Source organism: Felis catus, chromosome B3 (genome assembly GCF_018350175.1).
Source record: "Felis catus isolate Fca126 chromosome B3, F.catus_Fca126_mat1.0, whole genome shotgun sequence".
In the NCBI taxonomy this organism is placed as follows: Eukaryota; Metazoa; Chordata; class Mammalia; order Carnivora; family Felidae; genus Felis; species Felis catus.
The window spans coordinates 30,487,218-30,503,737 of record NC_058373.1 but is presented as its reverse complement, the minus strand read 5'-3'; the positions used below and the strand labels follow the sequence as shown (position 1 = coordinate 30,503,737).

The window sequence follows — 16,520 nt, the reverse complement described above, 5'->3', positions numbered from 1 at the left end:
CTACAAACTCATCCCTTTCCTCAGCAGTTCTGGCTCAGACGGCCTCTCACAGCAGTGGCCCCAGCCCCCTGAGGAGACCAGCCCCGTGGCCTGCCAGATGCTCACTGTAGCCCTGGCTGGTGAGGATGGGGGGCAGGCTTCTGGCCCCAGCAGACCTCTCTGTGCCCAAGTCCTGGGGGGCAAGAACAAGGCAAACCCACCTTTGGGGTTCACAGGAAAGTCTTGGGGCCACCAGGTACAGGTACCAGGGTAGTCCAGTGCTGGTGGACGGCTGCATGGGCACTCTGCCTGGCTCTACTCACTGGCTCTGCTGATGACTGGCTGTGTGACTTAGAACAAGTCATGTCGTCTTCCCGTGCCTCAGTTTCCTCATCTGTTAAATGAGGTGATGACAAACCTACCTAGGGTTGCTCTAAGGATTAAGCGAGTCAATACAGTGTAAAGCACATAGCACAGCCCTAACACAGACACACTGCGTGTGCTTCCTGGCAGTTGACTGTCACCATCACTATGGGAGGGAGCCTGGAGGCTGCATAGGGCCCAGCATTCAGGGAGAGTTTCCAGTAGGTGGTGACACATGAGCACCAACTTGAAAGATGAGGCTCAGGGGCAGTGAAGGACATACCCAGACGAGGGAACCACACAGATGAAGACCCAGAGGCAGTTTGGGGGACATACGAGGGATCTGGCTGTGTCTAGACTTAAGGTCGGAATAGACCAGGAGGCGATCCCAGCTGGTGGTACACAAAGGCTGTGTCCTGAGGGACCCTGGGTCCACACTGAGGGGTTTAGTCCTACTGCCTGTGAAGGGCCATGAAAGGGGGTACTTTTTCCCCTTTCTTTCTTTTTTAATATTTGCTCATGCAAAAACATTGAAACAGTACAGAAGTGTGTCCTGTTAAGTATGGAAGTTCCCTCTTTGCCCTTAAATCTTATTCTGCCAAGGTCTGGTGTACCTCCTTCCAGAACTTTTTCTGTGCCTTACAAATTTATTTATTGTATATTACTTTTTTTTTTAAAGATTTTATTTTTAAGTTATCCCGACACCCAATGTGTTGCTCACACTCAATCCCAAGATCAAAAGTTGCACACTCCACCGACTGAGCCAGCCAGGTGCCTCCGTATATTACTTTTAAAAAAATGGAATAGTATTATGCACATTATTCCATAACTTCCATTTTTCACTTCCCAGTGTGTTGTGGGCATCTGTCAGTGTCCCAGCATACGGGTGTGTGGTATTTTTAATGGTTGCCTAATATTCCCTTGTTTGGACATAGTGTAATTTATGTAACTGTTCCTGGGTTGATGGATCTTTAGGTTGTCTTCAGTTTTTCACTCTTGCAAATAATGCTTCAGTGACCATCCTTGCGTATCTGTCTTGCTGACATGTGTAAGCATTTGTGTGGGATTGATTTCTAGGCATGGAATTGCCCGGGTGAAGGGTATGTTTATTAAAGTTTGCTGGGTAGTGCCACAGTGCTCTTCCAAAGGGCCAGGCCAGGTTATGCTCCCGCTCTCAGTATCTGTGGGTGGCCATTTCCCCATGCCACCCTCTGCACTGAACATTATCAAGCTTTTTAATTTTTGCTAATCCAGGAAATCGTCTTGCTGTGGTTTCAGCACTCACTTGCCTTCTCCCCAGCGAGGCTGAGCATCTTTTCATGTGGTTATGGACCATTTGTGTTTCCTCCTCTGTGAATTGACTGTTCATATCCTTTGCTCATTTTTCTTTCTTTTTTTCTTTTTCCTTTTTCTTATTGATATAAAGGAGCTTTTAGATTATTAGGAATTTTAAAACTTCTTGTCTGTTGTGCGTGTTGAAAATATGTTCCCTAGTCTGCTGTTTGTCTTTTTAACTTTGTTTATGGTCTCTTTGGCCGTATAGAAGCTTTAGATCTTTATTTAGTCAAATCTGTCAGACTTCTCCTCAGGGCTTGTGAGTTTCACATCCTGCTTGGCCAGCCTTCCTGGAAGGGATTTAAGTGGAGGTCAGATGGGTGACTGGGTAAGGTCACTCGGATTGCCACTGTGAGGAGCACGGGTGGAGGGGGGACAGCAAGAGGATAGGAAGCAGCTGAGACCTTTGTGCTGGGGTGGGGGTAGGGGAAAACGGGAAGAAGGTGAGTTTGGGAAATATTCCGGGATCGACTGCCCATGATGATAGGATGCGAGGATGAGAGAGGGAGAGAAAAAGGACTTTGGGGTGATGCCCGGGTGTATGGCTAAATCGGGGACAGGATTAGGGAGGGAAATGCCTGCAGGTGCACACGAGTACTCACCTTGGCAGGAGCACGGCACATATGAATACACATACGCACACGCATGTACGTGCTTCAAGTTCTGGAGATTGGTGTCTAGACTGTGGCACCATGGAGGGGGTATAGTGTGGGCTCTACTCTGTGGATTATCTGTTCTCTGCCAGGTACTGTAGGTAGCATCACACACGCGCACTCTGTAATCTGAACTACCATATGAAGTATATTTTACAGATGAAGAACCAGACCCAGAGAGGTTAAGTAACTTGCTCAAAGCCACAGAGCTAGTAAGTAACAGAAAGGGGATTTTTCTCAACAACTTAGATCTGACCACCCACACAGAATACCCACCAACATCATTGAGGAGCCTTTCATTTCTAACCTGACCAACCCAGTTTTATCGGGACTCTTAGGATGAGTGCTGGAACCAGACTGCATGGGTGGGAAATGCAGCCCCATTCCTTACAAGCCAAGTTACTTTGCCTCTCCGTGCCTCGGTTTCCCCATTCTGAAAATGTAGATGATCACAGTACTCACCTTGTGGGGTGTTGGTGGAGATTAAATGTGTTAGCACCTATGAAGTGCTGAGCCCCCTCGGGGCTCATTGGATGCTCTCCACAGTGACTCCGATGATGATGATAGCAAGGTGTTCACCTCACCTGCATCTGTCCCTCTTTTCAATCTTCTTCCTCCTCCATTTTCCCTCCACCTGTCACCTCTCTCCTATGCCAGCTCTTCCCCGTGGGAACTTCTTTCAACATTTGCCTTTGAACCTCTGTCCTCTGTTTTCAGCCCCCAAGCCCTCCACAGACAGTGAATTAAAGTCCAGTCATTCAGCAAAAACCATTCAGAGGAGAACGATTCATTCTGCACTCAGGGAATCCTCCCCCAAGCAGTTCTAGTCAGGCATTTTCTGCAAGCCCATGCATTCATCCCAACATTATCCGGTCTCTGAGAACCAGACCATAACATCCAGATCTAAAACTCCTTCCTCCCTGAGTATAGACGCTCAGGTGCACTTTCGAGGTGGGGGGTCTGAGCTGACCCCAGGCCAGCCAACTCTCCACTCTAGCCATGAGCCATCACTGGATCCCTGACCCCAGGATGAGTCATTCTCAGAATCGTTGGCCAGAAAACTTGCCCATAGGAAACAAAAGCAGAGAGCACAGCAAATTCTGAGCACATTTTCTTCCCACGAGCATATCTAAGCACATCCTGTGGCTGTGAGGGGTGGGTGCAAGGTGTTCAAACCAGGGTAAAACCTCAGGTCTGCACCCAATTAAAAATTTATCACTGAAATCACCAAACTCACCGTTAAGGATTTCTCATCATTGAAATAAGCTCCCAGGTAAAGAAATCCTTGTGGTAAAGAATGGAGCAGTTATTGCCTGTTTCTTGTAGGATTTTGTTTTCGTTTGCATGGTATCAGTCACATCTGTTTATTTTTGACCCAACGGATGGCAGAACTCACTCCAGTCCTTCCCAGGGGACTGTTACACCTGACTACAGACCCGCCCCCACCCCCCACCCCAAGGCCCTGACAGAAGATTCTTTATGACTGCTTTGGGGAAGCCTGGTCACCATGTCCCCAGGGTCCCACCAAGCCTGTCCCCAGGTTCCACCAAACCTGGCTTTGTCCCAAGGGCTTCTTCAACACCTTCCCCCACCTCCAACCCAAGCCCCCTTCCCCAGCATACCATAGTACCTCTATAGGGTGCTGTGCCATGCTGTGATTTCCAATTAGCCTGGCCAAAGTTCAAAGCCAGATGAGCCTTTGGATACACACTGACACCAGCATCGGTGCTCACACTTAAGAACCTTCTCAAGTTTGCCCTTACGATAGAAGGGTCTTTCTAATGGTGTCAAGGAAGCCATGTTGTACCCTTTTTGTTTTTCAGGAGGGGTGGGGGGGGAGTATATTCTACTACAGCCAGATCTTACTTCTTGGAAAAATTGAGGAAGTCACAGGGGCATTTGTGGACGTTAGGGGATTTCCCCTCAGGTCGCTTGACAGAGCCTGTTGTTATCTTGAGGGACTGTCTCTTCTCCCTATTCCCTGCGTGGTCCCACAGAAGCACACAACATTTAAGGTGATAATTGCCAAAGTAAACTGCCGATAAGTTCAAAATATAAGTGTATAATTAAGCTTGAAGCTTGCTGTCATTCGTGGCTCCAGGGCCACGAGTCAGAGTCCCCCACCCCCAGTTGTCAATCCAGGGCAGACTCATAGGGGGCCCCAGGGCCTTTCTAGAGCTGATCCTAGACCTGAGTCAGGGGCAGAGCTCTGAGGATGCCCCAGCCTTTGTTCTAAAGTGCATTTCAAGCCCTTGAATGTAAGCCAAGGCCCCACTGTCATGGAGATGCTACCGCTTGCCTCTGCTCACACGTCCCTTCTCCAGATGGGAATTGCCCTGCTGGTGGATCCTGCTATAGGCCCTGAAACTTCCCCCTTTTCCTTGTGGATAGAGAACCCTTCAAACTGGGGGTTGACATATTTCTGCCCCCCACTGAAATCCTAGTTATTTAGGGGCTCCCAAATGGAGCTTAGTTCTCTCACTCAGAAAGTCATCAAGCATCTCCTCAAACCAAACACAGGTCATGTGCCCCAAGTGGCCAGGGGTGATATGGTAGGAAAGACAAGATTGTGCTAAACCAACAGGTTTTTTAGGAACTCTTGGTGATTTAGTGCAACAAAGCCTCCCTTATTCTTTCTTCCTTTATTTACAGTATATCCTTTGTTTCCATTATACATCCAGTGTGGGAAGTGGGGAGGGTGGCAGACTCTGGTCCATACGTCATGCAGGGGCCCGGGCCGATAGAAGCTCCACCATCTTGTAGCTGTCCTACCTGGAACACACGGTCTCTTCCAGTCACTGTGGCAAAGAAGAGAAAGTGGTAGAGTCTTAAATGCTTTGGCCCAGCAATGACACACACCACTTTTGTTCCTAGCCCACCGACCAAAACTTCTCATATAGCCTCAACTCACTGCAAGGGGGGGCTGAGAAAGTGTAGGGGACACTATGCTGGGATGGAGGAAACGCACCCAGACGTTAGTGAGCAGTAAAATCCTCTGTACAAGGGGTATTGTGGGACCACTAAGAGCAAGGGTTTCAGAAGACCCAAGGCCATGACTTTGGCTCATTCTTTCCACTTGGGGTGGCCGAGGCCAGGGAAGCCCAGAGTGTCTGGCAGGGCCTGATGAGAAAAGCTTTGGGATACTGAGCAACCAGAACGCTCATATGTTGCTGGTGAGACTGCAGTATGGGGCACAGCCACTTCAGAAAACAGTTTGGAAAAAAAAAAAAAAAGAAAGAAAGAAAGAAAGAAAAAGAAAAGAGAAGACAAACCGTTTGGCAGTTTCCTATAAAGTTAAAAATATGTTTACCATATAACCCAGCAATCCTAATGCTAGGGATTTACCCAAGAGAAGTAACAACTTATGTTCACATAAAAACCTGTATGTGAATATTTATAGTGGCTTTATTCATAGTCACCAAAAGCTGGAAACAGCCCAAATGTCCTTCAGCTAGTGAATGGGTAAACAATTGAATACTATTCAGCAATAAAAAAGAATGAAATTTGGAACAACAGAGAAACAACAAAGGTAAATCTCCAATGCATTATTTGCTAAATGAATAAAGCCAGGCTCCAAAGGATACATACAGATAAAGCCATTTGTATGCCATTCTGGAAAAGGCAAAACTATAGAGACAGAAAATAGATCAGTGGTTGTTAGGGGCTGGGGTTGGGGAGGAGTTGGCTACAAAAGGACAGCACGTGGAGACTTTTCGGGTGGTAGAATTGTTCTAGACCTTGAATGTGGTAGTGGTAACATGGCTGCATGCAGCTGTCAGAACTCACAGAACTGCACTGGAAAGTGTAGATTTTACTCCAGGTAAATTGTAGCTCAATTAACCTGCCTGGAAAAAAAATGCTCGCTGTGAGGTTGTTGAGACAGGGAAACTGGAGTGACAGATCAGTCAGAGTAGCGTGACTCGGGTTAGGAGGGCCTCGTACAGAGGTCAGGGAGGGCGTTCTGAGGAGGTGTCTGGAACTGAACCTGGACACTTGGATGAGGAGAAGGAGCCAGGCCTGCGAGGATCAGAAGGAGGTGGGGGCCAGGCAGAGAGAGGCTGGTGCTGTGCCAGGGAGGAGGCGAGGGCAGGGGCTTCCGTTCTCTCTGGGCATGATGGCACCACTGGGGGGCATATATAGAGGGTGACCGAAACTCTGATGTGGGTCAGGCAGCCCAGGGAGCAGGGCAGGGCGAGGGGGGCAGGCAGGAAACAGCAGCTTGTGACCACGTGCAGGAGGAGGACCATGTGATGGAGGGGTGCCCTGACAAGGAGGAGAGGGGTCAGGGAGCCTCCTGCAGGGAGGAGTGGTCAGCCAGCCAGAGACTTGCAGGCTGGGACAGGGGACTGGCACGGAGGGCCCGGGGGTAGGGGGCCTTTGGGACCTTGCTAAGGGTGCTGTGGGTGCTGGTGAGGCAGAGGCCAGACATCCTGGGTTGACTAGCAGAAGCCCATCTTAGTTGCACTAACCTTCCTGCTCTCCCATTGCAGTGCATGCTGGGACCGCGACCAATAGGCTGCTGCTCCCCGGGCCCCCAGAGGCTGATCTGTTTGCCTCCCGGCGCCGTCTGACCCAGGTAAGGGGAAAGCAAGGGGACTCACGTCGCCTCACGCCTCTGCTTTGGGTGGGAGGGCTCTGGGAGTGAGGAGCAGGAAGGCCCTCTGTGGATAAGCCCCTCCCAGGGGCAGTGGTGTGGGGCACAGGTGTGGCTTGAAGGCCCTGACAGTAGCAGGGCCTCCTGGGGGACTTGGGGACACTGAGAGGCCCCAGGACATCTAATTCTGCCAGCCTCGGTTTTTCTGACATGGTTGCTGTCTGCGGTTTGTTCAGTGTCGTTTCACTGCACACACTTGCTAAGTACTTTGGCTGTGGTACTTCTGTCTCTGTGGGGCTCCCTTTGCTGTCACTCTGGCGTTTCTCTGCCAGAGTCGCCATGCTAGCCCTGTGTGTGTGCTTCCATGAGTGACAGCTCTTACTCCATGCAGGACCCCTCCAGGGCAGAGGTGTTCCTCCTGGGCACCAGGAACAGCCCAGCTGACTTTTAAGCCACTTGGCATTTCTCTGCTGCTCCTGGGCACCCCAGATGAAGGCTTTCTGCTCAGGGCCAAGTGCCCCAAAGGTGGGATTGGTTTGGGGCTGGGCTTGCCAGAAAACTTTACAGGGTATCCAATTAATTTTGAGCTTGAGACAAACAACAAATCATTTTTTAGCATAAGTATATCCCCAGATTTTTGCTAAATCTGGCAACCTGAGTGGGCCTGAGGGGGCCCCAGTGCCCCTCTTCTCCTGCGGAGTCCTCCCTGCTGGGTCCACCTTGGCCCCTTCGGATCAGCTGTCTCCAGTGCCTGTGGTGGATGTGTTGGACCCAGGGGTGGCCAAGCCTGAATAGGTCACAATCAGTGGGCATCTCCTGATCCCCCAGGTTCCCATAGGCCAATCTGGGGCAGAGCCCTGGGGGTTCCCGCTGGAGGCTGTTGACTGTGCTCTCAGGGTGCCTGTCTTCTCCTCTCTGGCTCTCTGACAGCAGAGTCCAGGCCAAGGAGGCCATGAGGTAGGGCTGGCTGGGCCTCTGTACCCGTGAACAGAGCTGTGAGACGGGCCTGGAGCTGCAAAAAGAACCAAGAATAGAAAATTGTCTCATGTGCTTGGAACCCAGAGTGCATGGGGTGTGGGGCTGGAGGTGGGGGGCAACAGGGAAGAGGCAGGGCCAGATAATGGAGGGCTTGGAATGTCCTATTTCTGTATCTTTCAACACTGGGGTGACAGAAGTGTCTTCTTGGCAGTTGGAGTCATTTTTCTGACTAGTAATGTAATATATGTTCTCTATATGTTATCTATCTATCTATCTATCTATCTATCTATCTATCTATCTATGTATCCATCTATCCATCCATGTACCCACCTATCCATCCATCCATCCATCCATCCATCCATCTATCCATCTATCCATCCATTCACCCATCCATCCACCCACTCACCATCTATGCATGCATGTATCTATCCATCCACCCATCTATTCATCCATGCATCCATGCATCCATCCATCTATGTACCTATCTATGTATCCATCTAACAATCCAGCAGTATGTAGAGCATGCAGTTCGAGGCCTGTCCATAATCTCTTCCTCCCCACGACTAAACACTGCTAATTAGTTCAATATTTATTCCTCCAAAATTTTTGTCTGTGCATTATAAACATATTTTAAAAGCAAAAGCATGGGATCCTCCTAATTATACTGCTGTGTCATTTGAGTTTTCATCTAACAACATACTGTGTAGGTCATTCCAGAGTTCTTTCAAATCCTTTTATGTCCAGTTGTTTGGCTGGTCTTTAAGCCTTATATCAATTGTTAATCCTGTCGGTGGCCATTTAGATTGTTTCCAGTGTTTGGCTGTTTATAGACCTCCTTCAGGGAACCTCCCGGTTCGTACATGGCCATGCACTGGGGTTATGAGTCCTTAAGGAGTGTCTCTGAAAGTGAACCGCCTGGGTCAGAGGGCATGCACATTACAGGAGTTAATCTGTACAGCCGGGTCAACCTCCAGAAGGTTGTGCCGACTTACTATGTGCAAGAGGCTTCATCCCCTCATCCTTGCCAACCATGGGCATAGCAATCCCTTAAATCTCTGCTGATCTGTTAGATAAAACTGCTTTTATTTTACATTTCTTTGATTACTGATGAGGTTGAACATATTCGTATATGTTTGTTGGCCATTTTAATTTCTTCGTTTGTGGATTGCCTGTTCATGTTATGTCCTCAGCTCATTTTTCTATGTATCTGTTCATTCATTCAGTAGGTGTTTATTGAGCACCTACTATGTGTTGGGCACTGTTTGCATTGGGGACCTAGCAGTAAACAAAACTGATGAAACAGACCTGCTCCATGGAACTTATAACAGATAAATGAGTGAAATATAGTGTGTGTGTGTGTGTGTGTGTGTGTGTGTGTGTGTGGTAGTGTTAAGTGCAAAAGAGGAAAAAATAAAGCAGGGCAGGGGTGGGGAATGTTGGGGAGCCTGCATCTGGTAGTCAGACTTTGCTGGGAGGTGACACTTCAGGACATGGGCAGAAAGCAAGAGACTGAATCAGGTGGACAGCTTGGGATCCTCAGTGCCAGGCAGGCCTGGTCCGTGCAGGGCTCAGTGAGAAGGCCAGAGTGACTGGAACATGGGGAGTGAGAGAGAGTGGGAGGTATGGCCAGAGAGGGATCAAGAGCACATGACACAGGGCCACATGGGCCACCCTGAGGACTTGGCTTTTACTCAGGATGAAGAAGGGAGTCATGGAAGGTTCTGAATAGTGACATGACATGATCTGAATTTCATTTTAACCAGATCCTTCTGGCTGCTGTGAAGGCCAGGGAAGCAGGGAGATCAGTCAATAGGCTGTGGTAGTGATCCAAGGAAGAAACAGTGGGGGCTTAGAGCAGGGGGGCTTGGCAGAGGTGGGGAAAAGTGAAGAGGTTCTTGGTGCGTGTAAATGGTAGAGCCAAGAGGATTTGCTGACACATTGGATGAGGTGGTGTGTGAGACAGAGAGAGCCAGGGATTACTGTCTTAGTCATCTTCGGCTGCCATACCCAAATACCACAGGCTTGGGTGGCTTGAACAACAACATTTACTTCTCACACTTCTGGAGACTTGGAAGTCCAAGATCAAGGTGCTGGCAAACTCAGTACTTGGTGTGGACCCTCTGTTTGACTTACAGACAGCTTCCATCTGTGTGCTCATAAGACCTCTTCTTTGTGCACCACAGAGAGATAGAGAGCCCTGGTGTACTCTTCCTCTTCTTATAAAGACACTAATCCCATCACCAGGGCCGCACCCTCATGACCTCATCTAATCCTAATTACCTCCCAAAGGCTCCACTTCCAAGTACCATCACATTAGGGGTTTAGGATTCAGCATATGGCTTTTGAGAGGCACATTTAGTCCATAGCAATGACTCCAAGCGTTTGGGCCCGAGTATCTGGAAGGGCAGCGACAGACTGGACATCAACAGACTGGACAGCGAGGAGGAGGAATGAGTTTGATGTAGGGAAGGAGAAGAGCTCACCTGTGGACAGGACTGGATATGTAATGTGTGGGGCCTGGAGCAAAATGAAAATGGAATGGTGGCCCTTTATTTTAAAAAAATGATTAAGAATCGCCAAGTGGTAACAGTAGAGCATTAAACCACACTCAGGGACAATGTGTGACTGCCTAGGTAGCACACCTGTGAGCAGACCCTGGCTGGAGACATGCGAAGTAGACATCAAGAAGTGTGGAGTTGACAGTTGGATGTGTGAGCTGGAGTTCAGTTTGGGGCTGGAGACACAATCTGGGGTTATCAGCATAAAGGTAGTATTTTAAGCCTTGAGATTGGTTGAGAGCATCAAAGGAGTGAATATAAATAGAAAAGAGAAGAAAGACCAAAGACCTGGCCTTGGGGCTTCCTTCAGTTAAAAGTTGGGGAGCTGAGGAGGAACCAAAAAACGTGAGTCAGAAAGAGCAACCAGTGACATGGAGGGGAACCAAGCAGGTATGAGGTCCTGGAAGCCAAGGGGTCAAGCATAAGTTTGAGTAAGGTACAGAGGGAGCATTGATCATGCATTAGCTGTGGGAGATCACAGATGACCTTGGCTTCAGTGATTGGGGGTGGGTGGGTGGTGGTTGTGTGAAATACATTTTATTGACTTGCAAGAGCAAATTGATTTATAAGAGGTTAAGGGATTTAACCCTTTATCTGTAGTATGTTGCAAATGTTTTTTACAGTTTTGTGTGTGTGTGGGGGGGTTGTCATTTAAGTTTATAGAGTTTTTCTTAACCCTGAAATGTTGAAAACTGTCCTGTAGTCAGGGTCTGCCACTCTTTTCCGTTAGAGTTTCTGGCCTTGGCCGCTGCAAAGCTTTGAAAATGTTGTCTTACATTGTTTCTAGTCGTTTTTGATATTTGAAAATATTTAAATCTGTAGTTCACCTGGACTGTTTTTAGATGTGTGGTTTGAGGTAGGGATCGAAGTGTTTTTCCCTAAAAGACCAGCCAGTTGGCTTTGACACTTCATCGAGTAAGCTTTCCTCCCTGCTCTGCAGCTCCATTGGCGTCATTCGATTGCACTGATCTTTGTGAGAAAGTCGAGGCTTGGTGATGGATGAGGGTGGAGTGTGCAGGGACAGGAATGCAAGCTGACACAGTCGCCTTCAGTGAGGGAAGAAGCGAAGGGAAGTTAGGGAGGACGGGAGCTGTCCAGTATTGAGGGCCTCCTGTGTGCCCGCACAGTTCTGCGGGGTTGGTATGTATGTCATATACCTGTTTGCAGACAAGGAAACTGAGGCTCGGCAGGTTTTCATCACACATGTCCAATGGCATCAACTCTTAGGAAGTGGGGCTGAGACTGGGAGGCAGCTTTCTGCTCCCGTGCCTGTGTTCTATCCACCCAGGTGAAGGGAGAGGGGAAGGGGAGTGGTTTCCAGGAAGGTTAGAAGGGCTTCCGGCCCAAAATATACCACCCCGCCCAACTCTGCTTCCCTGCCTGCTATTTGCCTAGGTCTTGAAGGTTTTCCCATTTTGAAGAGGAACCTGTTAAAACCAGAATACTCCTGGCAGGGAATCACACTTTAAGTTTACAGCTCACATCTTAATTATCAGTTAACACCTCTGCAGGGATTAGCTGACAGCCAGCTGAGGACACTGAATGGGGGCCGGTGTGATGTGTATCTGGGCTGGGAAAGGCCAGGAAGGGGGAGGGGTGATGGGGGGAGGCCAGTACCCAGCAATTCACAGCTTTCTTCTGGGCCCTGGGCAAGAGAGGGAGGTGGAGCTGGATCCATGTGGGAGGGGAGGGGGGTAGGGGAGTGGCAGCTACTGTGTGGAAACCCGGGACTGGGGCTGACATCTATTAGATACTTGCTGGGTCCTGGTATCAGAGGAGGCTTGTCACATTCTCAGTCTTGGTCTTGAGAAGGTCAGGAAATCAGACACCCATTAGCTACCTTGGGCACCAGCTGCCAGCAGTCACTCAGAGCTGGAACTTGTCTGTGATGCCCGTAGACCAGATCTGTCACCAAGCCTTGAGGAGTAGTAATAGGAGAGAGGCTGAGGTGTCTAGAACCCCTTCTAGGTTTTTGAGGGCCAGTCTACCCTGCCAGGGTCAGGGCTTGGTGTGTGACCAGGCTCAGTGCTCAGTGTGTGAGCAGCATTGGGGCTCCATGTGAGACCAGGGTCAGGACTCAGTATGTGACCAGGATTAGGGCTTGGTGTGAGCAGGGTCAGGACTTAGTGCGAGGCCCCAGATAGGTACCCAACAGCCTCCCAGCCCACTGGTGCATGAGGGCAGGAGGTAAAGAAAGATGTGACTGTGTAAAGCTGGCCTTTCTCTCTCATAAGGGCCTCCTTCCCCTCCTTTAACCTCACTCTGCGCATGGGCAGTGATCTGTGTCTTTGGGGGATATCATGTATCTGAAGGTGACTGGCCACCCGACCACTTTAATCACCGTGTGGACTCTGACAGCCTTCTTAGAATCCTACATCTCCCCTCTTCCTCTCTGTCTTTTCCCTTCCCTCCTCTCCTCTGTAAGCCTCCCCCTGGCCTTACACCAGTTGCTGGCACTCAGACCCTGAGACTCCCAGACACCCTTCCAGCGGGAAGCCGGCCCAGGTCCCAGGTAACCTGCGTCAGGCACACACCTAGCTCTTCCCTCATTCTCTCCTGTACCCGGGGCTGCTGCGAGGGCTCAGCTGGGCAGGGAGCCCCTTGGGAGGGGTGCAAATAGTGATGAAGGAAGACTTCCAGGAGGGGAGGAGCTGAGCTCAGTATCTGTGAGCAGGTTCAAGAGCACCTCCAGGTAGGGCACCTGCTGGGGTCTCTGTGGGTGCTGGGCTGGGGCCTGTCGTGAATTGGGGGGTGGCTGAGAGGTGTGAGGGGTCAGATGGAGGAGGCCTCCATGGCCACTTGAAGACTTCAGAATTTATTTCCAAGGCCAGGAGTTTCCCCTCTTTTATTCTTTAGCACTTCAAAGAAGTGGGGGAAGCTTGGAGTGGAAAATAGACTCAGTCGTTCATTCCGCAAATGTTTACTGGGCACCTGGTCTTCTGGAGACACAGCTGTGAACCAAGTAGAAGACAGTTCCCTGCCTCAGGGAGCTGATGGCTCCAGGGTGGCTGCAGACGAAGGAGGGATGAAGGGCCTTACTCTATTGGCCCCTCCCCACCGCATCCCCGCAAACACATGGGATCTCAGGGCTGGTTCTGGAAACCTGCTGTCCTTAAGGGACCTGAAGGAGATGCTGCCGGGGAGGATTCCTTTCTGCTGATGGAAGGTTCTGGGAGTCAGGATGGCAGAGTAAAAGAAGGTGAGCAGGAGAGGAAGAGAGAGAAGGGCCTTTCAGGAGAAGAAACCCCTCTCCCTGTGGCTCACCCACCAGGGCAGAGAAAGGGGATGAGGCCCTTCCAGGTATGGTGGCCAGTTGTCCTGTTTTGCCCAGGACTGTCCCACTTTAGCATATATGTCAGTCCCAGGATGGCTGGTCACCCCACCGGTGCCACTCTGCACCTGAAGCTCGGCCTCTGCCCATGGCCAACCCTGAGTGTCCAGTCACGTCGTGCTGGGCCTCTAAGAAACTGGGTGTCTAGGTCATGGTGCGGGCTGTGCCTAGGGATTATGGGAAGCAATTGTGGGCTGGCTAGGGGTGCTGACGAAGGAGTGAGGGAAGGGGCCTCACTGCTGTGGCTGAGCTGCTTTCAGGGCCCCAGTGGAGACTGGGGACAGATCCAGCAAGTGGACTCAATTCTGAGGCTTGGGGAACCTGGGGGGCTGTGAGGTGGGAAGCAGCAACAGAACTGCCTGCACGGTTGTGCCCACTCGGGGCTGGCCACCTGCTGCCCTGTGGAGGCCTGGCTCCTCTGCCCATTTCTGCCTCCAGCTTGTTGTATGACTTTAGGACGTCAACTCTGACACTGGGCCTTAGTGGCCTTGCCTGAGACCCAGCTGTGACTCTGGGCCAGAGCCACCTGAGGGAGGTTTTGCAAAGCACAAGATGTGGCCTGGGTTAATGTGCTTCTTTGGCCACTGTTGTGGATCAAGTGCCTGCTCTTGGGTGCCCGCTCTGGGGACCACAGAGGGGCCTCAGGTAGGGCCAACTCTCCATTCTTGTGGGAGAGACAGATGTGTAAACTAGGGGACAGAAATTGGAGGCCCCAACCAGGGATGTGGCTTGTGGATTTGTTTTGTTCCATTTCAAACAATTTTGTTTTTTAAAATTGAGATACAGTTCACATACCATAAAACTCACCATTTTATTTTATTATTTTATTTTATTTTATTTTATTTTATTTTATTTTATTTTATTTTATTTTATTTTATTTCATTTTATTTTATTTTATTTTAAAAAAAATTTTTTTTCCACGTTTTTTTAAATTTATTTTTGGGACAGAGAGAGACAGAGCATGAACGGGGGAGGGGCAGAGAGAGAGGGAGACACAGAATCGGAAACAGGCTCCAGGCTCCGAGCCATCAGCCCAGAGCCTGACACGGGGCTCGAACTCACGGGCCGCGAGATCATGACCTGGCTGAAGTCGGACGCTTAACTGACTGTGCCACCCAGGCGCCCCTATTTTATTTTATTTTTATAACTTGTTTTATTTTTTATTTTTTTAAATTTACATCCAAATTAGTTAGCATATAGTGAAACAATGATTTCAGGAGTAGATTCCTTAGTGCCCCTTACTCATTTAGCCCTTCCCCCTCCCACCACCCCTCCAGCAACCCTCAGTTTGTTCTCCATATTTATGAGTCTCTTTTGTTTTGTCCCCCTCCCTGTTTTTATATTATTTTTGTTTCCCTTCCCTTATGTTCATCTGTTTTGTCTCTTAAAGTCCTCATATGAGTGAAGTCATAGGATTTTTGTCTTTCTCTGACTGACTAATTTCACTTAGCATAATAGGCTCCAGTTCCATCCACGTAGTTGCAAATGGCAAGATTTCATTCTTTTTGATTGCCAAGTAATACTCCATTGTACATATATACCACATCTTCTTTATCCATTCATCCATTGAGGGACATTTGGGCTCTTTCCATACCTTGGCTATTGTTAATAGTGCTGCTATAAACATGGGGGTGCATGTGTCCCTTCGAAACAGCACACCTGTATCCCTTGGATAAATGCCTAGTAGTGCAATTTCTGGGTTGTAGGGTAGTTCTATTTTTAGTTTTTTGAGGAACCTCCATACTGTTTTCCAGGGTGGCTGCACCAGTTTGCATTCCCCAAAACTCACCATTTTAAAGCGTACAATTCAGTCTTCTTCAGTGTATTCCCAAGAGTGACAAAAGTCATTGCCCTTGTTTCAGAGCACTTCCATTACCCTAAAAGAAAACCCTGTACCCATTAGTGGTTACTCCTCCTCTCTCTATGCCCAAAGCCCTGGCGACCACTAATCTACTTTCCTCTCTTTGGATTTGCCTAGTCTGGACATTTCAAACAAAATGGAATCATACACCAGGTAGCCTGTCAGGTCTGGCTTCTTTCACTAAAGATAACGTTTTCAAAGTTCTTCCATGTTATAACACGTTTCAGTATTCCTTTTTATGGCCCAGTAATATTCCATTTTATGGATATACCACATTTTGTTTATGCATTCATTCATGGACATTTGGATCATTTCCTCTTTTTGGCAGTTATGAATAATGCCGCTATGAACATTTGTGTAACTGTCTTTGTGGGGACATGTTTTCTGTTCTCTTGTGTCTACCCCGGGAGGTGGATCGCTGGGCCATGACGTCACTTGGCGTTGCTGCCTCCGTCAGGGCATGTGCTCTCCATTTTTCTCAGGTCCTGCCATTCCCGGTAGCATTACGGTGCCCATTCATGCTCTGTCACCTCCTCTCTGGCCCCTGTGGGCATTGACATTTTGAGCCCTTGATTACAGAACAGTGATGGAGGGAAATACAGGGGAGATGGGGGCTGTAGGAGCCAGAGAAGGCTTCTGACCTGGAGAGGGGTCCTGGAGGGCTTCCAGGAGGAGATACCACCTGAGGTTACCTAGGCCCAGTGGACATCTTTCTTCTAGGGCAAAAAGGGTAAGGGAGAGTCCTCCTACAGGGAGGTGTGAAGCTCCCCCTCTATCCCCACCCTGGTGGGCAAACGCTGGGAGACGAGGGGGGCTCCAGGGATCAGCCAAGATGCCCTCTCTCCCTTCTCTCCATCTTCTGTCTTGC

General features: G+C 49.3%; 1 protein-coding gene across 3 annotated transcripts in view; it reads left to right on the top strand.

Annotated features, from left to right (window-relative positions):
* Positions 1-16,520, top strand: part of LINGO1 (leucine rich repeat and Ig domain containing 1) — a 196,716-nt gene that overhangs the window by 125,795 nt on the left and 54,401 nt on the right. For all 3 annotated transcript variants that reach the window (XM_045059005.1, XM_045059004.1, XM_019832024.3), the window contains one exon: positions 6,821-6,906. The gene's annotated coding sequence lies outside the window, so the exon portion shown is untranslated. The remainder of the gene's footprint in view (positions 1-6,820; positions 6,907-16,520) is intronic.